The sequence below is a fragment of the Zootermopsis nevadensis genome, unplaced genomic scaffold, assembly GCF_977971745.1.
Source record: "Zootermopsis nevadensis isolate Lab colony 2312 unplaced genomic scaffold, Znev_1.0 Znev_ptg000050l, whole genome shotgun sequence".
Taxonomy (NCBI): domain Eukaryota; kingdom Metazoa; phylum Arthropoda; class Insecta; order Blattodea; family Termopsidae; genus Zootermopsis; species Zootermopsis nevadensis.
The window spans coordinates 2,706,463-2,728,318 of record NW_028259182.1 but is presented as its reverse complement, the minus strand read 5'-3'; the positions used below and the strand labels follow the sequence as shown (position 1 = coordinate 2,728,318).

The window sequence follows — 21,856 nt, the reverse complement described above, 5'->3', positions numbered from 1 at the left end:
TAGGCAACACGGAGTTTTCCTCCGGGGGCTTCCCAACAATTACTCCATTCACACACAGAAGAAGGCAATGGCAAACCACTTCTGGATCATCTGCCAAGAACGTATATGAACAGGTCCCAGTCCGAGAAAAGGATGGAAGGATCCTGTTCATATGGACCTGTCCTCAGACAGAACACTAAATAATATTAAGATGAGGTGGTCTAGCGGTTAGAACGCTGGCCTTGTAATCCTGGGGTCTCGGGTTCGATTCCCGGCGGTGCCCGAATTTATAACTTGTGTTGGGCAAGGCCGTGGTCTAGGCAACACGGAGTTTTCCTCCGTGGCATCCCAACAATTACTCCATTCACACACAGAAGAAGGCAATGGCAAACCACTTCTGCATCATCTGCCAAGAACGTATATGAACAGGTCCCAGTCCGAGAAAAGGATGGAAGGATCCTGTTCATATGGACCTGTCGGCAGACAGAACACTAAATAATAAAAAGAAATATTGCACGTCCGAAGCCTTGAAGAATTTCGTTGGACATACAAAACTTCGGTTCCTTTTTGTCATGTTTACAGTAATTCAACATGGTGTATTAGGTTCATACGTAAGACGTAAAATGTCGCCATAATAGATATGTGACGTAAGTGAAGGAAAGATTTAAATTATCGTCTTTCATTCGTTTATTTCTGAATTCTGACGTCATACCTACTGTCAAGAGGATTTTAACAACCCCGCCGTGAAATATGAATACAAGCATCAGAAAATATTCCGTTCTCTTCCGTGTTACGTATGTTGTGTAGGCCTTGCAAGGTCTAAGTTATATCTTATGGCGGCTACAGAATGCGTTTGCATATTAGTTTGAATTTTGTTTAATTTGTCTGAACACGAGCGTATACAAATGCGAATTTAAAGTTGTTTAAATTACTTTATTGTAATAGCGAGAGACAGAACGTCAATGTGTTTGATTTGCTGTGATCTGTTGTATACTTAAAATCATCTGTCATATGTTACATGAGTCTGTATCATCCATACAGTTTGTTTACCAACGAATGTGAAGTAGAAATGTACGTAAATGCAGAAGGCTGTGCTATCTCGAGAGGTCCTAGTTTCGATGCCGATCGTTGTGACTAAGAACACATAAAGAAAAAAGTGTCAGATTGGAGTAGAGTGAACTCCCGAAACGTCGTGTATACAATACACTACAGACAACGAAATATGCCTAACAGTGTTTCTGCAATGAATCAAACATTGTCATGAACCTGATGCGAACAAATCCGAAAGAAAAACACGTTTGTTCATGTGGCATTGTAACATTTCCTTTCATTTTTATCTTCAGGAAGACTGCACTCCAATTCCTGCCAGTTCAGTTCTCTGTCATTTCACTTCTTCTGCTGTACAGTCTCGTAAATATGTTGTGACAACAAAGGAGACTTGGTTCATGACTCACAGTAACTAACGAGACAAGTAGTGGAACTTAAGATATTGTGATATAATAAGTATATATTAAATCTTGTCCGTCTAATCACAATAAATTCTTATTAAATATTAAAATATTACAATAATTAACATTTTAAAATATTTAAATATTCGATTTACATTAGACCATCATTGGCATAATGTATGAAAATTGTATTTGAATTATTTATTGTTTTGAATCTTTATATAATTATATACACCTGAGGATGGTTCTTTTAGAAACTGAAACATGTCGTGAAACATGAAAAATGATGGTCTAATGTAAATCGAATATTTCGATAAAGAACATCATTTAATATTTTAAATATTTTAAAGTGTTAATTATTGTAATAGTTTAATATTTAATAAGAATTTATTGTGATTAGACGGACAAGATTTAATATATATTGGAACTTAGTTTATTTTCGTAAAGACACAAGCTACAATTAATTCATTTACAAGTCCATTCAACCACTTATTCATTCATTCATTTATACATCCATGCAGTTAAAGTCAGCCTGAAGATCTGTTTCGGCCTCACAACCGCCCATATTTTCCTCTTTTCGGACACGACATTTTCTAAGAACATTTCTGTCTATTCGAACGCGGAGAAATGGCGAGTCACTTCGTCCTGGAAGCCATATCTTACACTTACGCGAGGAATAATTATCTAAATTTCAGTACACCCACAAAAAACATTAAATTTGAACCCCTCCCCACCAAATAAATATATTTCCTTGGATTTATATTTATTGAAATTAATCCAACAATTTACGTTTACGTCTAAGTAACGCAAATACGCTCGGTTCCTTTTCGTCGTTACCACAAACAGCCGCCAGACGGAGCGCAAAACCAAAGCTGTAACCTTTCACCTATTGCTTTTTCTTGGCACAAGTGACGTCTTCGGCGTGAACGCTAAAGTGGAATATGATCATTAAACGTGCATTGAATGTAGAGACATTTTTGCAGAACCTTGTTCTGTGACGCTGAGAGATGGGCCGACCATTAAATTTGATAAGTCACGGGAAATACGTGTGGGAGGTGAGGGGGGCGGGAGGGGGGGGGGTGCTGGTTTTATCCCACTCCAAATTTAAAACGTGTAACCGCTGCTTCGAAAGTGAAAAAGTTAGGAGTCAGCCTCTTGAAAACGTCGTCAATATTAGCAAACCTCCGTATTCGCGAGGGATTTCTTTCTGAATCAATTGCTATCACGACAAGTAACTCAGACAGTACAGTGACTCGACTACGAACTTGAAGCCACGTGATCGTCTCCCGAAGGGGACAGGTATTTTCTATTCATCACTACCTCCACGACTACTTTGGATTTCAGTGAACCTCACATTGAGTGGATTAAAGTGGCTGTTCTACCGGGGGTTACGCTGGGGTGGCGTGAAACAACTTACCTCCACCGAGTGTCACGTTTAATTAATTTGAGGAGCTGTACGTCCATACTCCTTCATTAAACACAGTTAACTACGAGATGGTAAAGTTGCGTCATATTGTGATATAATAAATATATATTATTTAAATCTTGTCCGTCTAATCACAATAAATTCTTATTAAATATTAAAATATTACAATAATTAACATTTAAAATACTTTAAATACTTTAAATGTTAATTATTGTAATATTTTAATATTTAATAAGAATTTATTGTTATTAGACGGACAAGATTTAAATAATATACAGTTAACTACGTTTAACCTTAAACGAATTATTAATTTCTCTACGTGCGACTTCCATGTATGTAAATGTTTCTCTAGAATTAATTATCTCTTACGTCATAGGCATCCGTGTGCAAAAATACAGAAGGGAGTTGCTAAATTTCACGAAATTTTGTTGGTACAGTAGGTAGACGCGGACTGAGACGAGCCTTAAGTGACTAGAGTTCTCTTACGAGAAACTGTGGCGAGTTTAAGGATGTCTGTCGTCTGTGATGTGACTTTTAGTCTTACAGGTAACCGACGTTTCAGAGATGCTTATCACTGCAATAAGATATGAGGGATTAAGCACCTCTGAAACGTCGGCCACCTGATAGTGCTGGACGGTACTACATCTTCAACTTGCACCAAGTCTATTTAAGTAGTTATTTCTTAGTTATATTTCAAGACGCTTTATCAACGTCTTACGTTATACAGTGGTTCGTATAGAAATAAACACAGAGAAGTCCAAGTTCATGGCCACACAACATAAATCATATTTAGGTCTCGTAATCAGACCCCGAACCAAACTCACGAGGCTAAGACAGGCACATATTTTAAAAAACACGAAATATTTGTAAACAAGCTTAGGTCTGTATCGTTGCAAAGCATGAGGATATAAATTTATCTCATTTAATGATTCAGTTTTGTCTTTTTGTATTTTTAACCAGTTTCCGGAGGAATAAATGGAGTATGACGAGGCCTGTTCGACCGTGGGGCAATTAGGTTTTTTGCAAGCCTTTCCCAAGTCTCTGTCATCAGTGGAGTACGAGGCTTTCGATTCCACCATTAAAGGCAAGGACAGGGCTAATGTGTCTGAAAGAATTTGGAAAAACAGTGTTTTTAACTTGCTTTTGCAAGAAATAAACATTATTTTGTGCAGAAAGTGTAATTTTTGCAGGTTTGATCTTATTAGCTTAAGATTTTATCAGAAAGAAATAAGATTAAGAATTGACCCACACCTATTCGAAGACACCAGTACTTCTGGACATATCGGGACACTCACTCCTACATCTTTGGCCGATATGTACATCTAATAACATTTAAGAAAAACAACACCTTCGCCCAAAAATGGAAAAAACAAACGTAATGAAACATCACCAAAAAAACTACAGAAATCATAATTGAGTTTTAAAGTTCTTAGATATATTTTACACCTGATGATGGTTTTATAAAAACCGAAACATGTTGTGTAAATGTTCCGAAATGTAAATCGATCAATCGATATGGAACATGAATGATATTTTATTATCTTAATTATAAGAAATTTTAAATATTGTTATCAGACGGATTAAAATAAATAATTGTTAAAGATTAAGAAAGACGAAACATACAATTTACCTGTAAAGGACGTCGTCTCAAAAATACAGCTCGTGACTGGTAAGATATTACAAATTAATATTTATAAAAGAACAGTGTTACCGTTTTACATGCTATTCTCGATCTAGCCCTTTACTAGTAGAGAAATATACAAATTGCTATTACGTAAAAACAAGCAAGAATTTTGTAATTTACTCAGTTTATATTCTTACTATGGGGCTTGTGTGAACACGGTAATGAACTATCATTCCTGGCGTGCTGAGCGACTAGAGATATATAGGTTCGCTGCACGTTCATTCTATTAGACAATGTGCCTGTCCTTGTCATGACAGTGAAAGTAAGTTTCAACTGGCTTGGAAGAGGAAAGAACAAATGCTTAAAGAATTTTTGTGGGGAAATGTTAAAATCGAGTAGAGATGGGAGGGTAATGTTATGGTGTTTCTTGACGAGACAGTTTAAACACACGCAAATCTGCTAATGTTTGTGTCCAATGATATGAATCACGTTTAAAGTTTATAAAGTTTCGAGTTCTGTTATGAAATAATTTAGTATCCATTTGTAAAACTTTGCCTTTTAATTTAAAACCTTAATTTGAACAAAGTGTTAGATAAAGTTTTTTTTTTTTTCAACCGGCATTTTAATGTAAGAATTAAGTTGGGTAAGGGAGGAATTCTCAGCTAATTTTAGCTACGTCGGTTCTGTTGAAAGAACCTCCCCTTACGCGTCACAACTCCTGAGCGTGTGGGGATGGGTGAGGTGTGTGAACCCCCCTCGCCAAGAAATACATTAGTTGCTTCGCTCAGTTTTCTAGACGGCTGAAGGAAAGACCTGAAGTTAAGTGTATCCCATTCTCGACACGTACAAAGAGAAATTTTAACAAGATGGAGCTCATTTGCTTTCTTAGTAATAGGAAGAGTGTGTGAAGTTTTAAAACTGGCAAGACGCTGTGACCACGAGATGTCAATACAAGTTTGAATAGATAGGTGGTCCCCGATATACCCATCACAGTTATTGTCTGTGAATACATCAAAATAAATATAGGAACAAAATAAATTAATTCCCAATGTAAAAGACCGAAGCCTTTACACCTATCATACCAAAGTCCGCCATTATACAAGATCTGGACCCAGTTTCTTGCAATAATTATCCTTAAAATCTACCTCGTTAAGATTCAGCTTAAACTTTTGAAGCCGAAGCTCGTGTAAATAATATTTAATATTTTAGTCCGTACCACAAAGAAAACACAACACTACACCGTTACAAAGGTCAACTGGTTAACAGTGTTTAACGAAATAATTCATGTTTACGGTGAGAATCATACAAGTCCCATAAATAAAAAAATGCAATAGATTTGTCGTGGATGACTAAAACAACACGAAAGACGGCTTGATAATATAACAAGCAACGGAAAACTAAGGAACAACTTTTAAAATTTCGTAAATATCAGACACTTATTAAAATCAAATCAACTCGTCTCAAGCGAACAAGAATTAATGTTCCGCCTGGAGACCTATTTCATAGCTGTATGCATAACACAGGAGTCGGAGAAGTTGCCGATACTGCAGGCTGATAAGAAATTCGCAAACGCTCGTTGTAGGCCTACCGTATGAAAAGGGAATCTCCGTGATGCCCCGTGGCCGTCCTTGAAAAGACGGCCTGTAGGCGTGTAAGAAACGCGTTTGCTCAAAACGGTAAACACTGGCTTAAAACTACAACTGAGGTTGTACTAATGCCAACGGGGATTTTGTCTTAGCGGAGGGCCCTGAATTTTCAAACTAGGGGCTGTTGCTGTCGGTGGGAGATTATCCCATCAGGACACACGGCCTTCGTGAAAAGGATTTTGGTTAGGTTATGTTCTCTGGCATTTGAACCCAGAGGTATTGGAACCGCTTATGCTAATGGCTTCTGCGAATTGAGAGCCGCGCGACTTTCGAATTATACTCTGCCATTGGTCTTAGAAGTGAGGAAAATGGCGGATAACGTCAGTCAGGGTAGCCGAGTAGTTGGACCGTTCTTCGCAGAAATGGCGCAACCTTCCGTCTTTCTCTTGCGAAGGACTACGCCATTAGTTTTTTTTTTAATTGGTTGGTTGACCTGGTTGGGCAATTTTTCTGAAAAATCGTGTAAGTTCACGTCACCCAATAACAAAATCATGCAGATTTAGGGATTTTGAGAAATTTCTTATTCAGCTATAATAACTTCTCAATATTAACTGTGGTGTATTTAATTCCTTAGTTAAGCAATGAGCTAGCCATCTGTTCAGTTTACTTTATATTTAGGAGTAGTTAGTCAGTTACTGAGAGTGTTAGTCAGCCAGTCAGTTATTTAGTTACATGCTGGAGTTATCAGCTGTCAGGCATTGTCAAATTTCAAACAGGTACAACATCCACATCTCCTGCTGGCCGCGAACACTGAGTTTCCCTGGTAACCTACATTCCTTTTGAATGTAATTAAACAACTTCTGCGCTATTCATCAGCAAACGACGGGACTGTAAACTTGCACAGCAAATAGAACGACAAAGGATTCCAAGAACTATGGAGCAGCAGAAGAAATTTCGACTTTATTGTACGCTTTAATGTACATTAACTATTTTGTGACTTCCAAAAAGGATTTTTAAGTATTTTAATGCAGGGTCGTTTTACGTGATAACAGCCCCCATCTACATAATGTCTTCCTGTGTTCCTGGAATGCTGAAAGCATCAATTTGCAATGTGGATAACAGAATTTTCCTTTTCCTTCATTCTGCTATAATGTGCTTACGGGCTGTTTCAGCCAACTTTTCTAAAGGCGTGATAATCTTAATCGGATGTAGACATTTTGGAAGTACGCACATAAAGTGAATGTTAACAAAAAGCCGCCAATGGCAACCATATGATCGAAGTCGATATAACATTATGGTACATTAATAATTTTTATTTTAATATGTTCCGTCAAATCACAATTTTTAATAAGATAATAAAATATAAAATATTTAAAATATCATTTCACGTTCCGCATCGAATGATCGATTTACAAATTGGAACGTTCTCTTACGACATGTTTCGGTTATATTTAACCGTCCTCAGTTATAAATTAGATTGGTAAAATTTAAAACTCGAATTACAATCATTTACAATATTATGCAGTTTATTGAAATGTTCTTATCAGATTACTCTTATATATTAATTATTAATTTTTATTTTATTCTTAAGAAAGCTGACTTGGAAAATAAGTTTAGCCCTTCTGATTTTAAGTGTCCTACATTGAAACTCTGTTCAGGTTCCATTCTTTACAATTAATCTGTCCGCATGATTTGTGTCTTATTTTAGGTTTGTGTGTTAATACTTTTCTGTATACAGTTCATCTCCCATTCGTGAGTTAAATTGTGGATTCTACAGGGCGTTCGAAAATCCACTGTGCAATGTTTTACAGGTATACCTCTGAGATATTGCGGGTTCGGCTCCAGACCACCGCAATAAAGCGAGTCACACAAATTTTTTTGGTTTCCCAGTGCATATACAGGTTATGTTTACACTACACTGTAGTCTATTAAGTGTTCAATAGCATTATGTTTAAAAAAAACAATGCGAGAATTACCAAAATGTGACACAGAGACACGAAATGGCGCCGATAGACTTGCCCGACGCAGGATTGCCACAAAGCTTCAATTTGTAAAATATCGCAATATCTGCGAAGCGCAATAAAACGAGGTATCCCTGTATATTGATTAAGATCTGCCAGCATTGCCGGTGTTGCCAGATCGTACATTACTACATAAACACAAGTGCAGTGACTTTTAGAACACACTGTATTTTTTGGTTTGTTATTATTATTATTATTATTATTAAGTGTTCTGTCTTACGACAGGTCCATTGCTCTGCCCAAAAAGAGCTCTCCAGTTGTCGGTTTGTTATACAAATTCATAAATGTCTAATCTCTTCCCAAGCATTTGTTGTACTATGTAAATAAATCTTGGTTTATTTTATGTCTGTATACGGGAAATTCTCCTTGGTGTTATGTGAATAATTATCTAATCAACATTTTATTACAGTTTCTCTTGATTGTACTACATATTGCCAACTACCACCAGTGCACGCCCCGTGATACACTTAAACTTGAATTAAATGTGTTCTATTATCTTTAGTTATGAGGTTTAAATTTATAATGCCTTGTACAATGCTTAAAAACGCACATGTTCTATGAATTTCAGCATCTCCACAGGTGATAATTCACTTCTTCAACACCACATTTGTATCTGCAGTAAATTAACCTGATCGCCAACGATGGATTTAAACTTACAAGGGTGAGAATGTGTTAAGTTTGGTAAATACTGAAATGGCTTCATTCGTTCCATATCCCAGCATGCCCTGGTGATGTGTTGCGCGTGTGTGTGGATTCTCATCGACGCTACAGGCGTCATGTAGGCTTCTCTGTCGTTTATGCTTTCATTATATTATCATGACGTCACGGGATCGCTTCTCTAGCGCAGTACAAACTTATCCCATATGCACAATCTTTACGTGACAAGACAATATATCCTGCTACTTCATGATAAATCTGTTGAGGTCGCGAAGGGCTTCAGATTCGTGCAAGCAACGCGCTATTGTTCGTAAAGGAGATAAGCTATTGACGCACTGTTACGTTACAAAATACGACAGAAATTTCAAAAGTGAAGACAGACCTGAAAAGTGATTCTGACAGCACTGGAACTGATGGATGGAGAAAAGGAGAGAATATAAACCTTCCCTCGTTGGACTTTATTTTCATTGTCTTTGCAGTAATGACAACATTGCAACAAGCTGAACATGGCACCTCATTGATCAAACGTGTCAGGGGAGAGGTATGTATGTTCCGAAACTTTTGTGGTCAAAAGATGTTAAAACTAATGACGTATAAGGGAGGACGAGAGTTTGCTGCTACGATAACAGAAGAAAGCCTCAAGAAAGTTTACGAGTGGGCGGAAAGGCTCTAAGGAGGACAGATAATGATTTCTGACTACGTGTTGTAGGTGGCTAGCGACTGAAACACATGTTGAGGTTATCGAGTACATCGGTCATCTTATGCGAGACAACAGAAGAAATTTCACAGGACTATTAAATTTATAATTAGTTATGGAAACAAACAAACTTAGGACCGGAAGAAATATATTTTATTTTAATGGAAACAGAAAATGTGTTGACCGTTGGACTAAATTTATCAAAACGAATTTTCTACGAGACTGCACGGCGCTACAACCCAGAAGACAGCCATCTCCGGACTGACCGACGTGAGAACCTCACATCTAAAGAAGGCCGATTATATATAACATTGTCAAAACTAAAATAAAATACATACAATTTCTGACTTACATTCTTGTAGGCTTTTATGACAAAAAATATACAAACTTAACCCTTAAAGTATGCTGTTAATATATTGTAATGTAGTTGTTTTTGCAAATTAAATGTATACACCATGAGAATTTTAAGCTTACTGTTCTCCGCATATATATATTATTTACGAGGGATTTATTACTGGAGGGTGTCTTGGAGGCCAGACAAATAAATGATACAGAATACTGATTACTTGTATGGTGATATATGTTAGGATAAAATGGGGTGGGTCATGGTGGTTACACCAGGTATTATATATCTATAAATCTAATCTATAAATTTATATCCGAGATTACGTTGAGGACGGACAGACATACGCTGATTATAAGTTGTATGGACAGAAGTGTGTTTTTGTGTGCCTAATATATTTTAAATAACTTAATCCCGCTATTGTGCGTGCATTCCGAAACAATATAATATTATTATTATTCTGTGTTTTTTATATATTGACCAACTTCTTGTAATTCAGGAGACAGCGTTCTTAATTGTCAACGTAGTTTCCGCCATGGCATTTTAAGTTACATTATGTGAATTTACTTATCATTATTAAAGACAACACTTTTCCTGCTGAACCAGTGCAGTGTGTAATTACAATGATTGATGGCTCTTCGGCGCTGAAAAATTTCTGTTAACAATAATTGACGTTAGTGTTTCAGGTTAGGTTAGGTTAGGTTAGGTTAAGTTAGGTTAGGCTAGGTTAAGTTAGGTTAAGTTAGGTTAGGTTAGGTTAGGTTAGGTTAAGTTAGGTTAGGTTAGGTTAGGTTAGGTTAGTTTAAGTTAGGTTAAGTTAGGTTAGGTTAGGTTAAGTTAGGTTAAGTTAGGTTAGGTTAGGTTAGGTTAGGTTAGGTTAAGTTAGGTTAGGTTAGGTTAAGTTAGGTTAGGTTAGGTTAGGTTAGGTTAAGTTAGGTTAGGTTAGGTTAGGTTAAGTTAGGTTAGGTTAGGTTAAGTTAGGTTAGGTTAGGTTAGGTTAAGTTAGGTTAGGTTAGGTTAAGTTAGGTTAGGTTAGGTTAAGTTAGGTTAGGTTAGGTTAGGTTAGGTTATATTTTATTCATGCCGTAAGTCTCACGTTATAGAAGGATATAAATACAAGTTATAAATCCCTTCATTAGCTATATGTAACTTTTTTCCAGCCTCCTGGTTATTTCCGTCTCTTAGGTTTAAACATTGTCTTCAGAATTCCGTTCTCAGACTTCATCAGTGAATGTTCTTCGCACAGACCAAGTTCATTTGTTTAGTTCTCTCTTGACATCGTCTTTTCCACCCCTCCACACCTTCCACTTTAGAGTTTATTCTTCCTTGCTATTTCCTTGCAATTTTGAGAAATTAATTTTCCTTTCTCGGTGATCTCTTTGTCGCCTATCCATATTAATTTTAAGTCTGACTTTCGGCGTATAAAGGATTTGAGATGTTTGTTTCCATGCTTCATTATTCTGAAGCCAGAACAAGAGAGAGACAGACAGAGAGAGAGAGTTAGGAAGGAGAGTAGAAGAGAAATGATGGGGGAGCAGTGAAAGACACGTTATTCTTAAAAGTTTTCTTAGATAATATTTTAAAATGCAGTTACTTCAAAGAAAACAGAATCTATCTACATTACAAGAATAATCTTGTTAATGCTGTCTAAGGAAATGATCGTTGTTTATTCTGACAATCATATCAAACTCATAAATAAACTCTGCTGGAAAAATTGTAGACGTACTGAATATAGAATTATGTGGTTTATAAGTAGCACGCTTTAAAATTTTAATGTACCTTTAAAATAAAACTGAACTTTACTAAGCAGGATTTGAGGTTTTAACGGTGGTTCGCCCGAAGATGGCTGTCTTCTGGGTTGTCAGAGGCAGGAAGGACCTCTGAAACGATGGTAAACTACTACCAGAGCACACGGCTACAACCCAGAAGACGGCCATCTTAAAAATAGATCGTAATCAGTCACAATCCTTGAAAAGAAGGATAAGAAGAATTGTGTTGTATTCTTGCGGTAGCAGCAATGTCTTAGACCTTCAGAGAGACATAAATTCAACCCCGCGTGGTCTCTTGCGGGTACCAGATTAAAACTCCGCCCAGTTTCCGTCGTGGCTCACTTTTGCATTGCACAGATCGACACAGTTTCACTCTGTGGCAGGGTTCAAACTCTCTTTTCTCTGAAATGGCAAACCACACAGGCCGTGTATGTAAATGAAGTTTGTTTACACTGAATTTCAACTTGTTCCTTGCTTCATTATCTAGGTCTCGGTACGCATGACACATGATGTAAAATTTAAGGTTCAAACGGACCTCTGAAACTTAGGTAAACTTTCACCAGATTACACGGCGCAACAACCCAGAAGAAAATCTTCTTCATGTTATGTATCGTGTTGTGTGCGTCTTTGGTTCCCATAACCCAATTTTTCCCATAAGGTCTTAACTTCGCTCATCGCGGTTTTACCGTCAGTGGGAATTTTCAGGAGCACAACCTCCACAAACCCTGAGAATGTCCTGTACTCAGAAGACGATGAAATACGACTTTACGCAAATAATGTTTACATTCGCCTTATTTTTCAGTTCAGCCATGTACGAGGCGCGTCCTCAAAGTAAGTTTCCCACTCGTCCCACAGCTAGCAAACCTTATATTGCGCGAAGCGACTGTGCGTACGTGATATAGCAATGACGTAGCATGGCGCATGCACTAACCGCACCTCCCGCGTTCTCACAGTAGCATCGTTGCAGCTGTTGAAGTTGGAGGTTCTTATTCCAGCTCCCGCCGACTGTGAAGTGCGGTCAGTGATAACGCTAGGCCGCACACGGCTCGACGGACAGCAAGTGTCCTGCAGGAGTTCAGCTGGGAGGTGTTTAATCATTCACCCTACAGCCCGGACCTTGCTCCCAGTGATTTCCATCTTTTCCTACACCTCAAGAAATTCCTGTCCGGTCAGCGTCAGCGTTTTGAGAATGACAGAGAGGCGGAGATGGTTGTCACACAGTGGTTCCAATCCCAGGCGGCAGACTTCTACGACACAGGTATTCAAAAGTTGGTCCCACGGTATGACAAATGTCTCAATTCCGGTGGCGAATATGTTGAAAAATAGCTGGACACTTGCTGTATCTGTTGCAATAAATATTTCCATGAAATTGTGTTTTGTTTCTGTAAACGGCCCCAGGGAAACTTACTTTGAGGACGAGCCTCGTATATTCTCAGGTAACATAGAATTTCATATTCTTTTTTGCGTTCCCTCGTTTATGTGCAGCTGGAACACGACAAAAAACCTAATCACGGGCGATGAAAACGAAGTCTCTAATACATTTTAGACTAGTCTGTGTTGGCGTGTGTAATCTTGGCAGATGTCACAACTTTTTCCCAGTCTACATATTGAGAAATCATGACTATAATTAAGCGATTTACGAAATTACTCCCTCAAACATTGCACTTGAGAACAGGATGTGCTGAAATATTTTGTTGAGAGGGGATTAGGCGTAGGGAATTACGGTCTAAGTTCGTTCATCCTTTAGACACACTGACGTACTCCAGATGTCTAATACGTGCAGATTACAGCACGTGATCAGAAAGTTTCAATCTCTCGACACGAATTGTTACAGATTTAGATGTCAGGAAGCCAAATGATTATAATTTCACAAGGGGATTTCTGTTAGCCTCCCTGAGGTGGCCCAGAGTCTAATTGTATTCCCGGTTGGAATCATGGCTAACACGCAACACTGACGTCAGTTCTTTGTCAAATTCCTCAGTTCTCCCAGGCCGAATAACGTGATTACACGTGCAAGGAGGCCATAACCGCTTACTTCCAAATCCCTCCCCATTCACAAGTCAACATCATCTTCTCACCTCAGATGATGACATACAATTTCTGTAGTTCAAACAACAACACGAAAATATTCATGAATGAACAATTAAGAATTAACATATTGTGACCTCATAAAAGTTAGTTCAAGTTCCACCAGAAGAATGAAGTGATATTTCAAGTTTTCACAGTTGCGAGTCTGAAGATGGCTGTCTTCTGGGTTGTAGCGCCGAGCAGTCTGGCAGAAGCGACGTTTCAGAGGTCCTAGCTGTCTCAATCAACAAGGTGAAACAGGGCGAATCGTCCTGATGATGGAAGCAGGAAAGACCTCTGAAACGCTGTCGAACTTCTACCAGACTACACAGAAGACAGCAATTGTTTAGTAGACGTTGATCCTGATGTTTCGGATTTGCATACTGCTTCCATGATCAGGGCTGACGAATCGTTAGTCAACTTCTATGACTCTATAAGAATTTGTGTTAATAGAAATTCGTAGAGTTTGAATTATATCGCCATAATTGTATATGAACAACAAATATAAAAATTTACCAGTGCAGTTTCATAGTTTAGTAACAAGGCAGTGTCATACCCAGAGGATGGAGAAAGTTACATAATGCTGACATCTTCAGTTTGTACTTTGTAACAATATTACGTAAGTGTTCAAATCAAAGTTAATGAGAAAGGCGGGGCATGTAGCATGCATTAGTAAGTAAGAAATATGTAAAAGAATTTAGTCCAAAAGCCTGAAAGGAAAAAAAGACCATTATAGAATGTGGGAGTGGATACTTGGATAATATTAAATTGGTTCGTGAAGAAATAATGTATGAAATGTGAACTGGATTAATCTGCCTCTTGTGGACAAGGTAATATGAGATGATATATGTCGCAAATCAAAATTACATCCACAAACAAATTAAGAGTGGCTTTAATTCAGAGAATAATTAACACCACTCAGCTCATAGCCGTTTGGTTTCTCGTCTCTTGTTGAAAGTAATAAATTTCAGAATGTGTTTTTGGTCATTTTATCTGGATGTGAAACTTTGTCTCTCACAATGAGGGAAAGACATTGGTTGTGGATATTTGAGAACACGGCGCTGAGCATAATATTCAGACCTAAGGCAGTGAAAGTATTAAGAGTCTAGACGAAATTGCATGTTGAAGAATTTCATAATTTTCATTCTTCACGAAATATTAGCATAACCAAAGGACGGAGGGCGAGATGGAAGGGGAATGTAGCAACTACGGGACAGATGAGAAATGCATATGAAACCTGTTGAGTCTAAGCGTACATGAAAGGATAATAATAAATGTGTCGTGTAGAAAAAGAATTTGCCGGCGTTGACACACAAGCCAAACTTGGGGTTTGACAAAATATGAGAGCAATTTGTTGAGCTAATAATATTTTCTCAAAAAAGACTGGTCCGTGGCTAACAAGTCATTGGTAAGACGGCAGATTTATGCATTCAAATTTGAGAAACAAGATAAACGCTTGACTTCAGAAGACAATTCGAAAAAGCAGCGAGCAAAAACTCAACACTCTTGTATAACGGACTTTTGTTCAGTGCTCTTTCATCGACAAGTTTCCTGCAAAAATCTTTCTTTTTATTTTATAAATCTCACCATCTGTTTTCTAAACATCTAAAAGTCTGTAATTGATAGGACGTCGCAAAACAGCGATCACATCAATATTAGGCACTCATCCCAGTCTGGATCCATATACTGGTCATAGAATTCAAACATTTTAAGAAATACTAACCTAGAAATGAGCTAATATTTTAAGAAAGTTTATTTTTTTCCAATCGGTAGGAAAAGTGTGACGATGTACGCTGTGAAGAGAAAACCGCTGAAGGGTGTCTAGAGATGAGGTGGCAGCACTGGTGATGACGTCAGAACTTTTATCTCTATCCACGTGTGTGGTTCGTTCCCTTCACGCCTACCGGCCAGCGGATTTCGTGTCAAGAAATTTGGAGAGCTGCCAAAAAGACTTTCCAAGGCCATAGTCTTTTGTTCAATAACATAGTCATTGAGCGCGGTGCGATGTAACAGATTAACCAGTAAGAGAGAGAGAAGTAAAACGCCAGCTTTGAAGACCAAAAATAGATGTGCAAGTAGGGTTATGGTGGAACTTCATCTGTGGAGCTAGACGTAGTTTGCCTGCTCAAGAAATTATCCGCCTTCTGTGACAGTTGCACATTCATTACCCTATTCACAAAAGCGAACCACACGACCCTTTCCTGACCCAGAATAATCCATTTTACGTTCTCAAGCCACATGTCTTTGAGATACATTTTAATATTTTCCTCCCACATAAGCCTTGGTCTCCGAAATGGTTTATGTCTTTCAGAATTCAACTAAAACAAGGATAAATACATGACAATCTTAGCTTTCCTGTGTATACTACATGCCTCGTCCATCACACCCTCTTCGAATTGATCACTCCAATAATGCTGGGCTAAGAGCATTAACAAACAGCCCTTCGGCAAACAATGACAAGATGGGTGGGATACAAAATCCACAGTGACGTCACTAAAGTTTACAAACTTTATTTGGTTTTTCATTTAAGAAGTGTATTTAGTAGAATATCCGGGAAAATAATGCATTTCTCTTAGCAGTGTATGCTGATGATTAAATTCGTTAAATAGTAATTTGACTTATTAGGTTCCAAGCGGTATTCTGTATCAAGAAAAGTCCAGTGATGATAAATATTAGGTAGTGGTTGTGGAAAATTCAAATTGTGCTCTAAAATGGAATGCGTAGTAAGGATGTAAAAGGGATATTCAGCGGGAGGAGAGAAATTATTTTTGCAAGTTCATACACCTGGAAGTCAGCGGTGTAGGAATGACAAGGATCTGTTTGTAGAACGCACACCGCAGAGTCTTTGTTTCTGTTGTGTTCCGTCGGCAGTAGAAGCCGCGAAAGACTGTGATTGAAGTAGAAGTTTGTGCGTGGTTCTTATGCCTAATGTTTACATCAGTGAAATGTGAATAATGTGTGTCAGTTATCGCTAGCTACAACGTATGTGTGAATTTGTTTTTTCCACTCGGATGTATTAGTGGGCCGTTACTCATTTCGTACTTTTCCGTTGCCTGCGCCTTGTTGATGTACTTGGTTTCTTAATTACTGGAAACAAATATGGCGAATGGGATTCTTGTACGTAAGTACCGCAATAATTACAGTACTTTTCATGAACGTTATATCAGAATCCTTGTTTATAAAGAACAATGCATTGTACAAAAATGATTTTACAAAACATTAGGTCTGAACACCTGTAGCATTCAGATCCATCAGGGTTGTCCAAATCGTTTCTTTCATCTGGCAAAGAATAGTTTTCAAGTTGAACCCAAGCGCCAAGAAACCCCTCCTGGCACTATTTTGAAATCTAATAGCCTATTTCCGTTGTTGTTAACAAAAGCCTACTTATTTATAAATAACAAATTACCATACACATATTATTATCATTGTTGTTGGTATTATTATTTCCAATTTGCTTTTGTGTCAGCAAGTATCTGACACAGTGTTTACCCGGAAAACATTTTACGGCACGGTTATAAAGTCAGATTGTAGTAGCTAGTAACAAAATAATAAATAATATCAAGGTCCAGGTTAAAGCGAGCTGGATCTTGCCCAAGGGCTGCCAGTTGGACCAAGCTGTGATAAAGCATAACATTTCCTTTTGTGCATTGCCATTTTGAGCAATATTTATTAGCTTTGTTAACACAAATCATTGCTAGTATGGTGTCTTTCTTTGGCCCACTCAACTATTTATCTGTATATAGAGTGGATTGACATAAAGGATAATGTGTCAAAGGGATGAATGACCTTGTGATGACACACTGCATTTACCATAGAACAGGAATGCCAACTGTGTTCAATAAGTGTCGCTTGAAGAAGAGTCGACTTTTCCAGGGGCCATATCATATGAACGGGGAGAATCATAACTGTGAACCTTTACAAATTCCAAGCTTAGTGCATCATTTTAGTGCCTTCTCATTCCCTCAGGGTTAGTTCAATTTGGATTCAAAGGAATCATGAATGAGATTACGGTTATGTCATTTAGTTTTCAGTGGGTATTCCAAGACTGTGTGGAGTTTAGAACTGAAATAGATCCCATTAAGAACCTAACCAAAGTGGCTAAATTTCCTGTGGGGATTCATAGATAGTTCAAGGTGAATTCTAAATGTGTTACATTTACATTGCGAAGTAATAAATTTTTACAATAATTAATACAAAATATTCAAAGGTTAACTGGGGTTGGATATAATATATATTACGTTAGATTATTTTGTATTGTTTTAATGGATCTCCTAAGAATAGGTTAAGTAGGTTTTCAATTAACTGCGTTTGATTGAGATTAATTTTATTGTATTTAAAATATGTATTTGTATATCAGCTCAAGTGCCATTTGAAAACTACATTGTCATAATTTGCAGCAGGTATACGAAGAACAATAGAAAATTAATTCTAAATTGGTTACATTAGATTGTGATTGAATAACTGGGTGCTTTAATTTTCAATAGGAATATATATTCCTCGATTGGAACATGTTGCTGTAATTTGGAACGTGCTTTTACCAATCCCCATCTTTTAATGGTTCTGATGTGACTGTATCCTCGGAAGTCGCCTGTGTGTCTGTTATACATGCGACTTCCGAGGATACAGTCACATCAGAACCCTTAAAAGATGGGGACAGAGTTTGTTCCCGAAACGTCGGTTTACTACGGTAACCAGCTAACGTGGCTGATTGCCCGAGAAGATTTTATTGATTGTACTCGCCGCGAAAGTCTCAAATCCTATAATGTAATGTGTTTTCCCGATATTTGCGTGTGCGGGCTGAGTAAAACCACGAAAGAACTTAAGTCAGGTTAGCTGGCCTGCGAGCCGAGAGCGATTTCTATGAATTTTGTCTGTTATCTGACTGTTTTTCTCGAGCTGCATATCTCGTTCGTAATTTAATAACCCAAACGATATTAAGTAAGGAATTAACAGTGCGTTAAGTTCGCTGTTACACAGTTAACCTTCAGGGTGGTTCTGAGTCTCAGGCGTCCTTGCTTGGAAGTGGAAAGCCAAGTTTCAGAATCGTACGCGCCAAACTTCAAGGTTTTGTAACACACGAATTAATTTAAATTCGACTGATTTCGGTTAGAATAATTCACATATTCTGTCGGCAGTTTAGCTTCGATTTAACTTGAATTGTTTTGTTACTGTTGAGTGGGTTGAAGCATTTTGAATTAATTTGTTTGCAAGTTGTGTTTAATTAATGCGTTGTGCATGTTGGCGTCAGATTGGATCGTCACATTTTATTCATATTAATTCTGAGTTGTTAAACATTCCTTTATGATTGATGCCGTTAAATTTCCTTATTAAGGCCGAACATTACTTATTGATGATACGTGTAATTTATGTTGACTAACACTTTGAATCCCAACGATAGTTACCTGCTTCAACAATCAACAACAGTTCATTTAGTATTTATGGGCTTTGAATAATTTTCATAAATGTGATGTTTTCTTTGAGGTACGGAATGAATTCTTAAATATTATTTAGATGTGCTTTCGATTCAAAGTGTGACACGCATAAGGTGGAACATGTTCACTGAATTGTTCCTTAGTATTTTAGACTACGCTCAGGCATCTTCAAGCCGGACAATAGTAGAAATGTCTACTTCAATTTGTCGTAGTTTCTCCCAAATTCATGCATTCATCCATTTACGCTAACGTAGAAGTTGAAGTGAATCTAATTTCGACGGTGCTTTGTTAACTACATAAGCTCTACGTGTTGAAATCTTTGATAATTAACGTTGGTAACGGATTAATCGTGACGTGTTTTAAGCCATTATCTGGCATTGGCCTGGAGAGTCTGGAGATGTTCGATTATTGAAGTTACAAATGTTTTCAACCCAAAGAAATTTTGGAGTTTAAACACAAGGACGGACATGATAGTAACGCATTTAGCCATGCGTCTAATTGTAGGGAGAAATACGTCTTGAACGTATATATAAACTAGCACAAAGTTCTGTCGTTTCTCCTCTTACAGTTCAAAGCGAGCCGTTTCAGGAATGCACCACGATATACAGAGTGTCCCATGAATTCCTAGATTCAGCGAAAATTCGGTTATTTGACAAAAAACCGGGAAAATGTAAGGGCGAAAAAGTTGTTAAAATATTGTGTTTTAGATCTTTAACGTTGTAATTTATTACCTGGCTGTTACGGGTGCTACGCTATTTATATTATGAATAATAAAATTGTCAGTAGAACCAAGGTTCCGGAGAATTTGACGTAAATACGTCTATACGGAAAGGAAGTTTATATATTGGCTTTATTCTAAATATTTATTTTATACATTCTTTACAATTGAGATAATTTTGATTAAGACATTGCTTATTTAACTTGAATTATTTACGCTTAAGATGGGTCTGTGGTTTTTTTATTTGTAGTGTTCTGTCTGCCGACAGGTCCATATGAACAGGATCCTTCCATCCTTTTCTCGGACTGGGACCTGTTCATATACGTTCTTGGCAGATGATCCAGAAGTGGTTTGCCATTGCCTTCTTCTGTGTGTGAATGGAGTAATTGTTGGGATGCCACGGAGGAAAACTCAGTGTTGCCTAGACCACGGCCTTGCCCAACACAAGTTATAAATTCGGGCACCGCCGGAAATCGAACCCGAGACCCCAGGATTACAAGGCCAGCGTTCTAACCGCTAAACCACCGTGGTAGTTGAATGTAATGTAAAGTAATGTAATGTAATGAAATTTAATGTAACGTTTCCTAGGTAACCATCTTACACATTTTGCTGTCACTTTTTCGTAACACTATTTTGCGGAATGACACTGGACCCTTCCATATAGACGTATTTACGTCAAAAATCATAGCGATGATGGCAAGTTGACAACGAAACAGGGATGTATTTCCAGAATTTTGTATAATTCTCTGGCCTTCCAATTACGCTGCGAACGTCAACTTGGTAACAGTACCGGCTTGCACAGGACAAAAGATCCCAACACTTGAGGCTGGGAACACATCATATGTGTTTAATAACAACTTTTACTTCATTGCATAGTTTCGTATTTTGCGAAATGAGTTCTCGTGTGGCGTAGGGGACTTGCGGGACACCTGTGTGCGTCAGAGACAACAGCTTTTCGTTCGATCGGTCGACATAAGCCGGGAGTCGTGGTGGCAAATGGCAGTGGAGTTCTGTCACCTGCCTCCACTAGCCTTCCTTATTCGACAGCCAGCCCTGTCGTATCCCCAGGGAGAAGACAGATGGTCACCAGGGTTAAGAGTTTAACAAAACGTCTGTTATGAAGAACAGAAGTAGCTTGTAATTGCACGCACGAAACTTTGAACTGTTTTTAAACGGTGTTTATTGAAGCTTTTCTGATTTTATATGAATGGTTCACGAAGGAATTTTAATCGATGATGGCTGCCATATAGAACGCAGCGCCGTGTAATCTGGTAGAAGTTTACCGACGTCTCAGAGGTAATTTATGCGCCCTGATGATTAAGGCAAAAAGGACCTCTGAAACGTCGGTAAACTTCTGCCAGACTATACGGAGCTGCAATCCACATGACATTTTTTTTCCATAACGAGCCAGATAGGCGCTAGGGAAAATTATATCGTACAGTCTGCAGGCTGCGCGAGCTCCTACTTTACCGAAACGTCGACTAAATAATGAAATTAAGTTATAACGATAGTAGTCAGATAACAAAGCATTCTGATGAAAATCGACTTTTCGAGTGAAATGATTTCAGTTTTACAGTGTTGATGCAGGGTGTTAAAAAAATTACTTCACATGTAAACGGATATTATTGGACGAGGATAAAAAGTGCCAAATGTTAGACAGATTTGTTTAGAATAATGTGATGGTATCTTAGCGTACTAAATTGGTGTGTATATTAAATCTTGTCCGTCTAATCACAATAAATTCTTATTAAATATTAAAATATTACAATAATTAACATTTAAAATATTTAAAATTATTAAATGATGTTCTTTATCGAAATATTCGATTTACATTAGACCATGATTTTTCATGTTTCACGACATGTTTCAGTTCCTAAAAGAACCATCCTCAGGTGTATATAATTATATAAAGCTTCAAAACGATAAATAATTTCAAATACAAGTTTCATACATTATGCTAGCGTGCATTTTTATTAGATTTTTACCAGATATCAAACTATGTTCTTTTTCAGATAAGGAAAACTAAAAACTTTGAGTTCAAAATTTACAGAAAACCCACTACCACAAGTACCATAATTCATGCTTCATC

At 37.6% G+C, this 21,856-nt stretch overlaps 2 protein-coding genes across 3 annotated transcripts in view; one reads left to right on the top strand and one right to left on the bottom strand.

The window, feature by feature from the left end:
• Dgk (diacyl glycerol kinase 1) overlaps positions 1-21,856 on the bottom strand; it is a 150,166-nt gene that overhangs the window by 21,205 nt on the left and 107,105 nt on the right. The gene's annotated exons all lie outside the window — the stretch shown is intronic.
• The window catches only part of LOC110831603 (WD repeat, SAM and U-box domain-containing protein 1), a 195,203-nt gene continuing 189,813 nt past the window's right edge, over positions 16,467-21,856 (top strand). The window contains exon 1 of one of the 2 annotated variants that reach the window (XM_087360836.1): positions 16,467-16,734. The gene's annotated coding sequence lies outside the window, so the exon portion shown is untranslated. Of the gene's footprint in view, positions 16,739-21,856 lie in introns of both variants that reach the window. The other variant, XM_087360835.1, reaches the window with a different exon arrangement.